Genomic DNA, 11,733 nt, shown 5'->3' on the forward strand with positions numbered 1-11,733 from the left:
GAATAGGGCTTGCTGCAGCCTCTCCCTTGTGGTCTGCTTTGTGCTGGATTGGGCTGGAGAAAGTGATATCAGCTGAGCAGCACAGTCCCTTTCTGTCTTTGGCAACTGGCTGTGAAGTGCTTTGCTGTTAACGTTCTCAGGTGTAGTAGAAGCAGAAAGTGGCATTATTAGGCAAGTAAATAGAGGGGGGCAAAGCTGGCATATCAATCACCGACATGCATGCCTGTCCTTTTAACCACAAAGCTGGAGAAAGACACTATGAGTCCTGTTGGTTCAGTCCACATTTTCCCTTTGTGCAGGATTACCCAGAACAATCCAGGAATTTATGTGAGAAACAATGTCAGAGTGGAAAGTCTGCATTGATTTTGCAAGAATGATCTGTGACTGGGGAAGGCCTTAATCCAAGCTCTTGCTGGTGGACATTTGCTGCAAAATCCACGTGGATTTCCACTCTGACACAACATTTTTCACAGGAACTTCCACAGCATTCGTCTGCAAAAGAGAAAAAGTACATTGTGATCAATGCTCAAGGTCTTGTCTCTGCTCTTTCATTACAAGGCACAAAAAAACCCAAAGTAAATTACCATGATACAGTAGAATCAGCACCCCCTTTCAATGCAGTGACTGCCATATACCCTGAGACAGCTGCTGTTAATGTAGAGTGCAGGCTCTTCCTCGTCAGGCAGAGAGATCGAAGACTCAGATGAGAAGGGGGCTGAGTACCTGATACCACCACAGAAGAAGGCAGTTGAGTCACCTCCAGGAACCCCTTCTGATGTGCAAGGGGAGCCACAGAAGCCAACACTTCCATCCTGGGCACTTTCAGCTCCGCCTTCTGTCTCACACTTGAACCCTGAACCCTCCACCCCAGAGCCCACTGCTGCACCTGAGGTCTCTCCCCAACTGATCCCCTTAAGCCTCATGAAGCCCTGAACAATTCAACCTCATCAGAGTACTTGTTGCCATACTCAGCCACGGCATCTTTAAGAATAAGCTTGCTATTAATCCTTTGTTTGCGCTTGTCAGTCAGATACATCCTTTAAATGACCAATATTGAATAGACAGCATTGCCAGCTTTTTTGGTGCCTGTTCAGTCAATGGAATTGTAGTTGTTGGTGGGGTTGGTGGGGTTTTCAAGGCAGGAGATGTTCAGAGGTGGTTTGCCATTGCCTGCCTCCATGTCATGACCCTGGTATTCTTTGGAGTTCTCCCATCCAAATACTTGCCAGGGTTGACCCTGCTTAGCTTCAGAGATCTGATGAGATTGGGCTAGCCTAGGTGATCTAGGTCAGGGCTAAAGTACCTCATTAAAATTAATTAAAACAGATAGTTGAAACAAACCAGCCATAGCCTGTTCAAGCTTCCTCATAAGCACCATTAAATAGATCTGCCTTAGAGCCTTGCAAGAAGGCCTCAGAGACTGATGTCTGCCTCACCTCTTGTGAGAAGGTGTTCCATAAAAGCAGAGAAGCAACAGAAAAGCTAGGAGCACTGCTAGGAGATCCTGTTGTGAGAACCACAATTGCCATTCAGGTTCATATCTATCCGACAAATTATCACAAGAACTGATTGCAAATTAGTTGGTTCATTGGCACACTCCAAATGCACATAGAAACACTCAAAATATAAATTATTTTTATATTACTATATGCCCCCCCTTTAAAAAAGGAGACAGTGACAGTGGGAGATGGGTGGTGGAGGCAAGAAATGAACTGTGAAAATACAACAGTGTAATCAGGCAAACATATCTGAATTAATTTAGAAACATTCAGTCAGCTTGAAGAACAATCAGCCAGTTGCAAGCAGGACAACAGGTTGATGTTTGAACATTCATGGAGGATAGGCCTATCAGTGACTACTAACCTTGGTTCAGAGGCAGTAAATCTCGAAATACCAGTGCCAGGAGCCAGGAGGCAACATCAAGGGAAGACCTCAGCCTCTATGCCCAGTTGTTGGACCTCCAGAGGAACTGGTTGGCCACTGTGTGAGACAGAATGCTGGACTAGATGGATCACTGGTCTGATCCAGCAGGGCTCTTCTTATGTTCTTAACTAGGCATCATTATGTAAACCAGACAATATTTCGTTTTGTCTAAAACCTGGCAAAATAGGATTGTCTTTAGAGATGCCAATAATGGCTAGAGGCATTATGGTTCTGGTAATTTCTGCCTTAAGCAGATAAGCTTTTTCCATGCTAAGAGGATAAGTTTTTGTTGTTACTCAATTTTCTGTCAAGTCCAATTTTTAAGAGATTCTTTAGGCAGGAAGGATAAAGCTAATGGCTGTTGCACATATATTCAGCATTGGGAGGCTGCAAAGAACAGATTCCCAATGACAAGAAAATCCTATCCCAGCCACACAGTATTCATTTGCTTACCATAGGATCACCATTTTTATGTTGAGAACCACTGCACAATGTAGACTTACCATGTGATAAGGTGTACCTAAGGTGTAACAAGAATTTGATTCTTGGAGAGACCAGTGTCTTATTCTTGGTCTATTAAAGATAAGCACAAATACTGGACTTCAAGGGACCAAACAGCAAATACCTCCCATACAATTGTCCATTGTCTTATAAAAAGCGAAGTAATAAGATGCAAGGCTCCCTCCTAGGGTTGCCAGGTCCCTCTTTGCCACCAGCGGAAGGTTTTAGAGGTGGAGCCTGAGGAGGGCAGGGCTTGGGGAGGGGAGGGACTTCAATGCCATAGAGTCCAATTGCCAAAGTGGCCATTTTCTCCAGGTGAACTGATCTCTATCGGCTGGAGATCAATTGTAATAGCAGGAGATCTTCTGCTATTACCTGGAGGTTGGCAACCCTACTCCCTCCCATCCTGGTTTCTGGGACTAAGTTCCATGCCCTGAAGGTTCTGGTGTTGTCTGTAATGGACAGTGGTGAAAAAGAACTGACCTGAATATTCTTGGATGCCCTTCGATGGCATCACTGAAGATGATTCCAGTAAATGCATGAGATTAGAAATTCCAGTTCTATAGTTCAACGTAATGTTACGAAGCAGTGACTCATGCTTGATGCCAGTGCTGTTTCAAGGTCTAGCTCAAACTATGTGACAGTTTATGTACCAGCTTGTATAATAAAGCTGGCTCTACACCACTAATTCTGCTAATCTGTGATGAATGATGCTAGGGTGCACTTAGAGAATTTCTGATGAATCTAAGTAAATCTGGGTCTCATTAGTGCCTGGATGGGAAGACCTTCTGGGAATCCTATTTAAGCCACCTTGAGTTCCATGATGGCTGAAAGGTGGCATATAAATTTAATTACCGATGATGACGGTGATGATCATTAGGGCATAAGAAATAGAAATCTGTTCCATGTCTACTGTGACATCCTTGTGGTTTGCTTTTGGCCACCTCCTTCATTATAAAGATGGCAAAAACAGAAATGTCAAATAGCATGCATAACATAGTCTATAATACCCCTGCAAGTAGGCCATGAAAGCAACTGATATAAGGCATGTACAGCAGGGTTGCCATGAATCGGAAGCGACTTGACAGCTCTTAACACCCATACACACAGCAGCATCATGTCATTCAATACAATGGCTGCGTAGTTGCCCACAAACTGATTTGGATGGGCTAGACAAGAACATTTAGCTCAACTGTATTCACACTTGAGGCCAATACCTCTTTATTGTACTTTCACATTCACAAAAGGATTTCAGGATTTTAACTTTGAAAAAAGATATATTCCTTATAGATCAGATACTGGAAGCCCTAGATGTTTCTAGCTGTTCGTCTCATGTGGGTTTGCCTCAAAAAGCCATACAAGACTGAAAAGGGACAGCGATCAGAAGCTTTTTTTTTTTTTTTTTTTAACCAAACAGTGACCCTGAAGAGAAAAATGGAACCTGCTGCTCTTGTTTTCAGGAGTACAAAGGGATGATTGACAGTTACACTGATGTTCAAAAATGGCATAATTTCTTGAAAATGACAATAAATTCTGGTGCCACACACAGACACACTGCTGGGTTAAGGTGGAACACCACAATAATCAAGCCAGGTAGTGAATAGGAATTCAGGTGTTTTTTCTATGGTAAAAAGGTAAAGGTCCCCTGTGCAAGCACCGCGTCATTCCTGATGCATGGGTGATGTCACATCCCGACGTTTACAAGGCAGACTTTGTTTGCAGGGTGGTTTGCCAGTGCCTTCCCCAGTCATCTTCCCTTTACCCCCAGCAAGCTGGGTCCTCATTTTATCGACCTTGGAAGGATGGAAAGCTGAGTCAACCTTGAGCAGGCTACCTGAAACCGACTTCCGTCAGGATCGAACTCAAGTCGTGAGCAGAGTTTGGGACTGCAATACTGCAGCTTGCCACTCTGCGCCACGGGCCTCATTTTTCCATGGTAGAGGAACAATATTTATGAAATGAATTAGGCTCAATAAAGAGGTAAGATCAGGTGGAAAGGAATGGATAAGACAGAGAGGGGAGGGGCTGTGGCTCAGTGGTAGAGCATCTACTTGGCATGCAGAAGGTCCCAGATTCAATCCTTGGCATCTCCAGTTAAAGCGACTAGGCAAGTAGGTGATGTGAAAGACCCCTGCCTGAGACCCTGGAGAGCCGCTGGTCAGAGTAGACAGTACTGACTTTGATGGACCAAGGGTCTGATTCAGAGTAAGGCAGCTTCATGTGTTCATATGTTTATCAGTGAGATCTTGGGTGACTAGAAAATGGTGATTAAAGTAGTTTTATGAATTCAATTTCTTCTTGATAGGACCCCCTCCTGTGGTGAATGGTAGCATTTATTGACACCTGTTTATATATCCACTGCCTGTGTGGGTTCTAATGAGCCTAAATCAGGAAGAGAACTTGCAAAACAGATGAATGAAAGTTAGCATTTCTTTAACTCAAAACCCTCCCCCATACAGAACAATACAACAAAGACTTATACAGCTAATGTATAGGTATAACATTGAACAGAAACTTGCAACAGATTGCTCCTCTGAATCCAATTAACATGTTTTTGCTTGCAAAAACGTTGTGGCATGTCAAGTCCAACATCTCCTCAGGGATGGTCTTAGTAGTTTTGGGTCCCTGGGCAAAAGTCCAGGATGGGGCCCCAGTGGCCTCCGTAGCCTCCCCCGCCCAGTAGAGTAGGCATGAGCCACTGTGAGCAACCAGCCCTCCCTGCACTGCACAGTTGATTTCCAGCCCCTGCTAGGCTGGCTGCATGGCTGCTGAGGTGATTTATTTGATGCCTGTCCTCCTTGCCATGGCAGAGAGCAGTGGATGATGCCCAGGGGCAGCTTGGTGGTTGGGGGAGGGGTTGTGTCCCTCCAACAAGGGTCTTGGGGCATGCCCCATGGCTAAGACTGCCCCTGGTTTTCCTCAAGTCTACCAAGGTGCTGGATTTTGCTAATCCAGTCCTCTTTCAAAAGGAATTAGTTCCAACAGTTTGGACAGTACAGGAACCAGCCTGCAATGTGCCGTTTGAAAGACATAGCCCTGCAGTATAATTGTAATGCCAATTACACTAAATTTAATTCCCCCTTTTACTAATGATCTATTCACGTTACTAAGTTACAAGGTGTCGCGAGCCTGAAAAAAATCTTATCCAGCTCTCCTTCTGCTGCCCATCTCCATTCACTGACTCCGGTCCTACTGAGCTAAAGCAACGAGTGCTTAGGGGCTGCATTTGTTCCCCGTTCACTGGGCACATGTGCCTGATCCTTTCCTTGTGCATATTTTGCTGTTTTAAATTTTTGCTATGGTTGTTGTTCTTTTATACCACTTGTATTCCATTATCTTGCAGCTCGATATTCTTTTGTGGTAGCTGGATATTTTGTGGAACCGGGATTTTGTGATCCTTGCAGCTAGGGATATCTCCCGGGGCCTGTCCACACAATCATTCAACACATGCTCTGCCCTTAATCACATTTCATCATGTCACCACTTGCTGAGTGAAGTCAAGCCAGTAATTTGTGGTTAGTTCACCTGTCTAGGCCATTTATGCTCCTGTAGAATAGATGAATGTGAATGGTGAGGAGACTCTTGAGCCAGCACTGGCAACTGCCACCTAAACTCAATCCTGCATATGCTTATTCTGTATGAAAGAGCCCTACATCCGCTGTGAGAGAAGAGACAGAAAACAGAGTCATTTTGAAAGGGCACCTGCTCCTTTAGTCACAGTTGTAAGGTCCCATTTGTTTAGGGGATTATGTTATAGTATGACTTTTCAGTCTCTGCTGTTTAACATTTGAAATCATTAGCAGAACATATGGATAGCTTTAAAAGGAACTGTTTTAAAAAACAATCTGTGAGAAGCACCTCCCTCCTTTTCTGTGTTGTAGCTGCCAGGATCCAAAATCAATGAGCAATTTATTTAGGGATGTACATTGGCTTTCAGATTCGAAGATGGCCATAACAAGAATTTGATTCTTGGTGAGGTCAGAATATAGTCAGAATATTTCAGTAAAAATATTCAGAAGAAATATTCTAGGATAAACTTCACTTCTGGCAGTTCAGACAATTTTACTAATATAATTAGACTAATTTACAACTTTGAAGTAATATGATGGTGATTTATGTCAAACTGTTATTTTAAATGTTTAAAATATAATTTTAACTTATTTCGAAGAGCTCATTGCCTTAGTTTGATGCTTTCTAGCAATAGTTAGGAAAACAGGAGTAATTACATTCTGCTTTTGTTCTGAAATATGCTATTTTTTAAGATGTAATTCACAGTTAGAGCTTCAAAAATACATGACCCAGACCTTCTTTCACACATACAAGTTTAATTTCTGCTCATCCTGTGTTGTAACACAAAGAAATGTATCTACAAAAGCAGGAACAAAAGAGATTGGGGCTATTGAAAATTTTGTAGGGGAGGATAAGAGATTAAGGTAGAGCTGTTCTTCTGTCTGCGCTACGTATGCTGCAGCTGATTGGCTCCTGGCATGATGTGCATGGGATGTGCATGGTCTCATTTGGGTGGGTCAAAGACAACTATCAGAAGACAACTATCAGTTTCCTTTTGTGGCTATAATAACCAGACTTGCATCTTGCCATTGTATATCACGATCATATGCATGTTTACTCAGAAGTAAACCCCACTCACATCAGTGATATTTATGTCACCCTGAGTGTGTTGAAGACAGCAGCCTTGGGGGAATGACGTCTCTTTAAACTGAAAGGGAATCTGGGTTAGGGTTCATTTAGAAATAAATATGCAAAACCCATTTGGTAAGCTTACCTGGCAGTGATAGTGATAAGGTGAGCTTCTAATATGACCGTCACTTTTTTTGCCTCATGTCACAGCCAACTTATGCCAACTCAGTAGGGTTTTCAGGGCAAGAGACAAACAGAGGTGGTTTGCCCTTGCCTGCCTCTGTGTAGCAACCCCGGTATTCCTTGGCAGTCTGACATCCAAATGCTGACCAGGGCCTACCCTCCTAAATTTCCAAGATCTGATAAGATCTGGATAGCCTGGGCTATCCAAGTCAGGGCATGACCTTCACTAGGCCCTGTATTATCATTGTCGATATAAAAAATATATTTCCTGAAACAAACTAACTGAAAGCGTCATAAATTTGTATGGTATGTCATTCAATGTTGTCCTGAACAATTATATACTTTTTGGAATAAGTGCCGAAGTATCTCAGATTTCCAGTTATTGGCTCTGCTGAAGTATATGTAAAAATGCAACAGATACATTACCATAGTTTCCTCTCATCTAGTTTTGGGGCGACTTGTTTGTCAGTTCCTAAAATGGCAGGGATGACTCTCATGTTTACAAAATCACATTAATGAACAAGACACTTTTGGTTTGCTGAAAGCTGAGCACATTATCCCTTTTGCTAGAGGTTTATCATTCTGTCATAATAATTTATCCAAGAGATAACAATTTGTAGACAATGCCATTCAACCATTGCAACACAGAACTGGGCCACCTGTGGTGGACCTTATAAACTAGCCTGCAGAATTTATGCTTGCAGTGTTGGCCTGCTGAAGCACCTTAGGCACACAATATGTGGTCTTTACCTTGCTTGGAAGAGACAGGCCCAGTGATTCAGAAAATGATGATAAACATGGATGATATGACTTACAATTCTTCGCTGTGGAGGTTACCATAGTTGTAAACAAAGAAAAACTGGCATGGCTAACCATTTTACAAAACAATAAAAGGACATGATATCTGTAGGATGGTGCATGGCCTAAGAGTATTTGAAATACCTATGGCCAGATACTTCTTTCTTAGGACAATAATGGCTAGTTCCGTGCACCGAGAAATATAAATTACAGCTATACTGCAATTATATAAACAGAATTTATATTCGTTGTAAGCACATTCTAATCCCAAACGTATAGGTATTGTTTTAAAGCACAGTGCTTATTTGATAAATATCACAAGCCGAACATCATGCTTCTTTTTGTTTGTTATTTGTCATTCTGATTATAGAAAATCTGATTACTGAAGACTGATACTATCCTATTGGGTAGACAAAATGCTTTACAGTAAATTCCTGACATCTGCTTCACAAATCAATTAAATACATTTATCGATCTCTGTCTATCTCTACTTTGTAGTATATGACACTGAGGAACTGTGACACTGAATATATGGGCAATGTGGTAAAGCAGCAGAATGATGAACTGATAATTACCGAAATCAAACTCTGAAGTCACTTCCTTCTTTGTTTTACTTGTGGCTCTAATAAAAGTAGATGCAAATGGCTTCCTATAATGAACTACTGGTGAAATAATGAAAGGAATATAACCACATAGTCAAGAACAGGCATCCATAACAGCATTGACAAAGAGGAAGGAAGGGATAATACTGTGCAATGTATGATGTTCAGAGGGCTGGGCCATCTTCCCTATGAAGAAAGAAATTGACTCCCTTTAGGAGAGCGCATGCATAAAAAATTAAGTTGGAGGGCATGAGGTTGACCTGCTCCTACCCCTAGGAATTTCAAATATCAGTCAACACAGCTGAGGAGGAGGTGCAAAGAGAGCTTGGAGTCGACTCTGAAGTTGGAGCAAAGACTTGTAGGATGCTTGGTAGGAACAATGCCAGTTGGTGCCATTCTGCCCTTTTGACCAAGGCCACTCTGGGCTCCTCTTCCCTACAACAAATTTACCTCTTGGAGACAATACTACAACCACTATGAAGGTGTATTTAGCTTATGCATTCCTTTCCCTGTGAGGAAAGAACCTATTATGTACTGAGCATGTCTTATGAGCATTCTGGTAAGTGTCTTTATAAGAGTATTGTTCCCAGAACAACATAACTTGATCCTTTGCACTTTGAAGTTTAAGAGTTCTTCATGTATGTCTCACCACTCCCTGGGCTGGGTAATTGTGTCCAGAGCATGGCCCAGAGTTGGCCAAACCCTTGCCAGCTATGGTGGGGCCATCCCCAACAATCACACCAGCAGGCACTTACCTGAGGCCAGGAGAAGAACTACAGGTTCAGCTGCCAGAAGGACAGCCAAGCCAGGAGGGGCCAGTAGCTGCCAAGAGTGAAAGTCATCCTGGGTTCATCCCAACCAACAGACCCTAGCTGCTCCCAAGGCTGCCAGAGAAGCAGACCCCACCCTTAGGGAGGGAAATAGCCTTGCCAACTGACCCAGCAGCAGCCTAAGCAAGAGACCAGGGCCAGGCCGGAACAAACTGTGGACTGGGGTGGAGACAAGACCTTGGCCATAGAAAGGAAGGGAGAAGCCAGGCGTGGGATTAAGAAGCAGGCGACAGTCAGGAAGGTGTGAGAAAATACCCCACCCACCACTACAGACTGGCCAGAACATGTGCCAGAGCCTGAAGAGCAGGGCTGAAATTGGACCTAGGGAAAAGGGAGGGAGCAGGCACCCTTCATAAGGGAAGATCCAAGGACAGGCCAGGGAGGAAAGGTATAGACAGGACTTCCTACTGGCAGGGAGATAGCTGTCTAAGGAATGAAAGAGGGTGAAGTTGCTGTAACCTCCTCTTCTTCGTATCCTAAGGCCTGGGGGAGCTTCCCCCAGGATGAGCCAAGGTTTGGAAGGTGGAAGGCTGGGGACAGTGAGGGAGGAGCCTCACAGACAGGAATGGCATTCTTTTCCGGCTGTTTGCCCAATAAAAGGCAAGCTGTTTGCAGTCTATCTGTGCTTCTGCTGCAATGGGATTCAAAGCCCAGGTCATGTGGAGACCTGGAGTTTGTGGTTACAGATGTCTGTTGCTACTCTGCATCCTATGTCACTATGGTGGGCTGCCCTGTGGACAATGAGGCATGTTGGGCTCTTTCTGGCTGTCTGGTTGTGATGTGTGTACTGGATGGAGTCCTTTGGCCAGTGATGTGCTTTACCTGGTGTCTTCGCTGTACATTGAAATGTCATCAAAGAACAACATGCCGATTTATGGAATGTCAAGAGATTAACCTGCCCGTTATAGCACTAAGAAAAGTTTCTAACCCTGGCCCACAAATAAACTCTAATTGCCCACTCATCTGAATTTCGTTTTTCTCCTCGGTGGGATCTCTGCCTGAAGCTGTTAGCTGGACCTAAAAGAAAACGTTGCCTCTTTCTTCTTGATGGATTGTGTAAGGGGTCTGTCAGCTTAGGTATTCCTGCTGGCTGCAGCTGCTGCTCTACAATTGTGGAAGGCATTGCCATGGAGATGGGCCATCTGATCTGCAGAAGTGGTTTGGATAGCCCAGAGTTTGGTGCTGTATGCTTTTGTTGCCTTTTCTCTTTGGAGGCTTCAAGGGATTAGATGTTTTGGAGAAGACTGTGTTCTTGTTTAGGAAAAATTCCAAGCATGAGAAGTGCTGTAATACCCCAAAGCTGTTCTGGGATTGGTGGTGGCAGGGTGGCAGCAGGAGAGGATTAACTTAACATGGACACCATGACTAAGAAATAGATCAGCATTATGAGTATGCTGACCATTGAGAAATACCCAATCTTACTTCCAAAAACCCTTCCCATATGCTAGCAATTCAATCGTGTGAGAACACAAAAGCTTTTTTTATTTAACAATACAATGACCCAGTAGTCTTGGACAGAACCAGTCTTAGAAATACCATCCTCTATTTTCATCCTCATATAGAAGCCACCACTGCCAGAAATTTAGCCACATCCAAAGTAATACCAAGATCAGTACCAACTAGCAGGGAAGACATAGAAACAAGGGAGACCTAGGAAACTATCACTGGCTATATCCACAGATCTCTCAAAGGGACAGTCAACATACCATCAAAGAAAATATGGGATAAAGTTTCAATTGCCCCAGACCCACATGCACACAATCTCTCTGAGTCAGATACACCTCAGAACCCACTCACCAGAACAGCAGAGGGTAATGCCTGGCCAAAAGAAAAGCCCTCTGATATTTGAGGACAGTCAATTGATGAAAATAGGATGGAAAGTCAGAGGGGGTGTGATACCAAAAATCAGCATAGAGCATACTCTCTGAGCCCTGCTAAGAGCTGACAGTCTAATGCCCCCAGTCTAAGGATAGTCTAGCAGCCCATGGGCCAATAGACAGGAAGAACAGGTCTGGTAAGAACAGTAGCCTACCAATTCTCTTGGCTAGGGACAATACTTCCTTGGCACTGATTCACTTGGATGAAGGAAGACCCCTTAAATGACCCACACAATCAGTGTTCATATTTATTGAGTCATCACTGACACAGAAATTGTAGTAACCAGTTTATTTAGGGTATGCAGAGCCATTCCTAGAACCATGTGGGGGCCAGGACAAGTTATCTTTTATGAGCGTGCAGACTCTAATCTGGAGAATCGG

This window comes from Euleptes europaea, chromosome 3 (assembly GCF_029931775.1).
Source record: "Euleptes europaea isolate rEulEur1 chromosome 3, rEulEur1.hap1, whole genome shotgun sequence".
NCBI lineage: Eukaryota > Metazoa > Chordata > Lepidosauria > Squamata > Sphaerodactylidae > Euleptes > Euleptes europaea.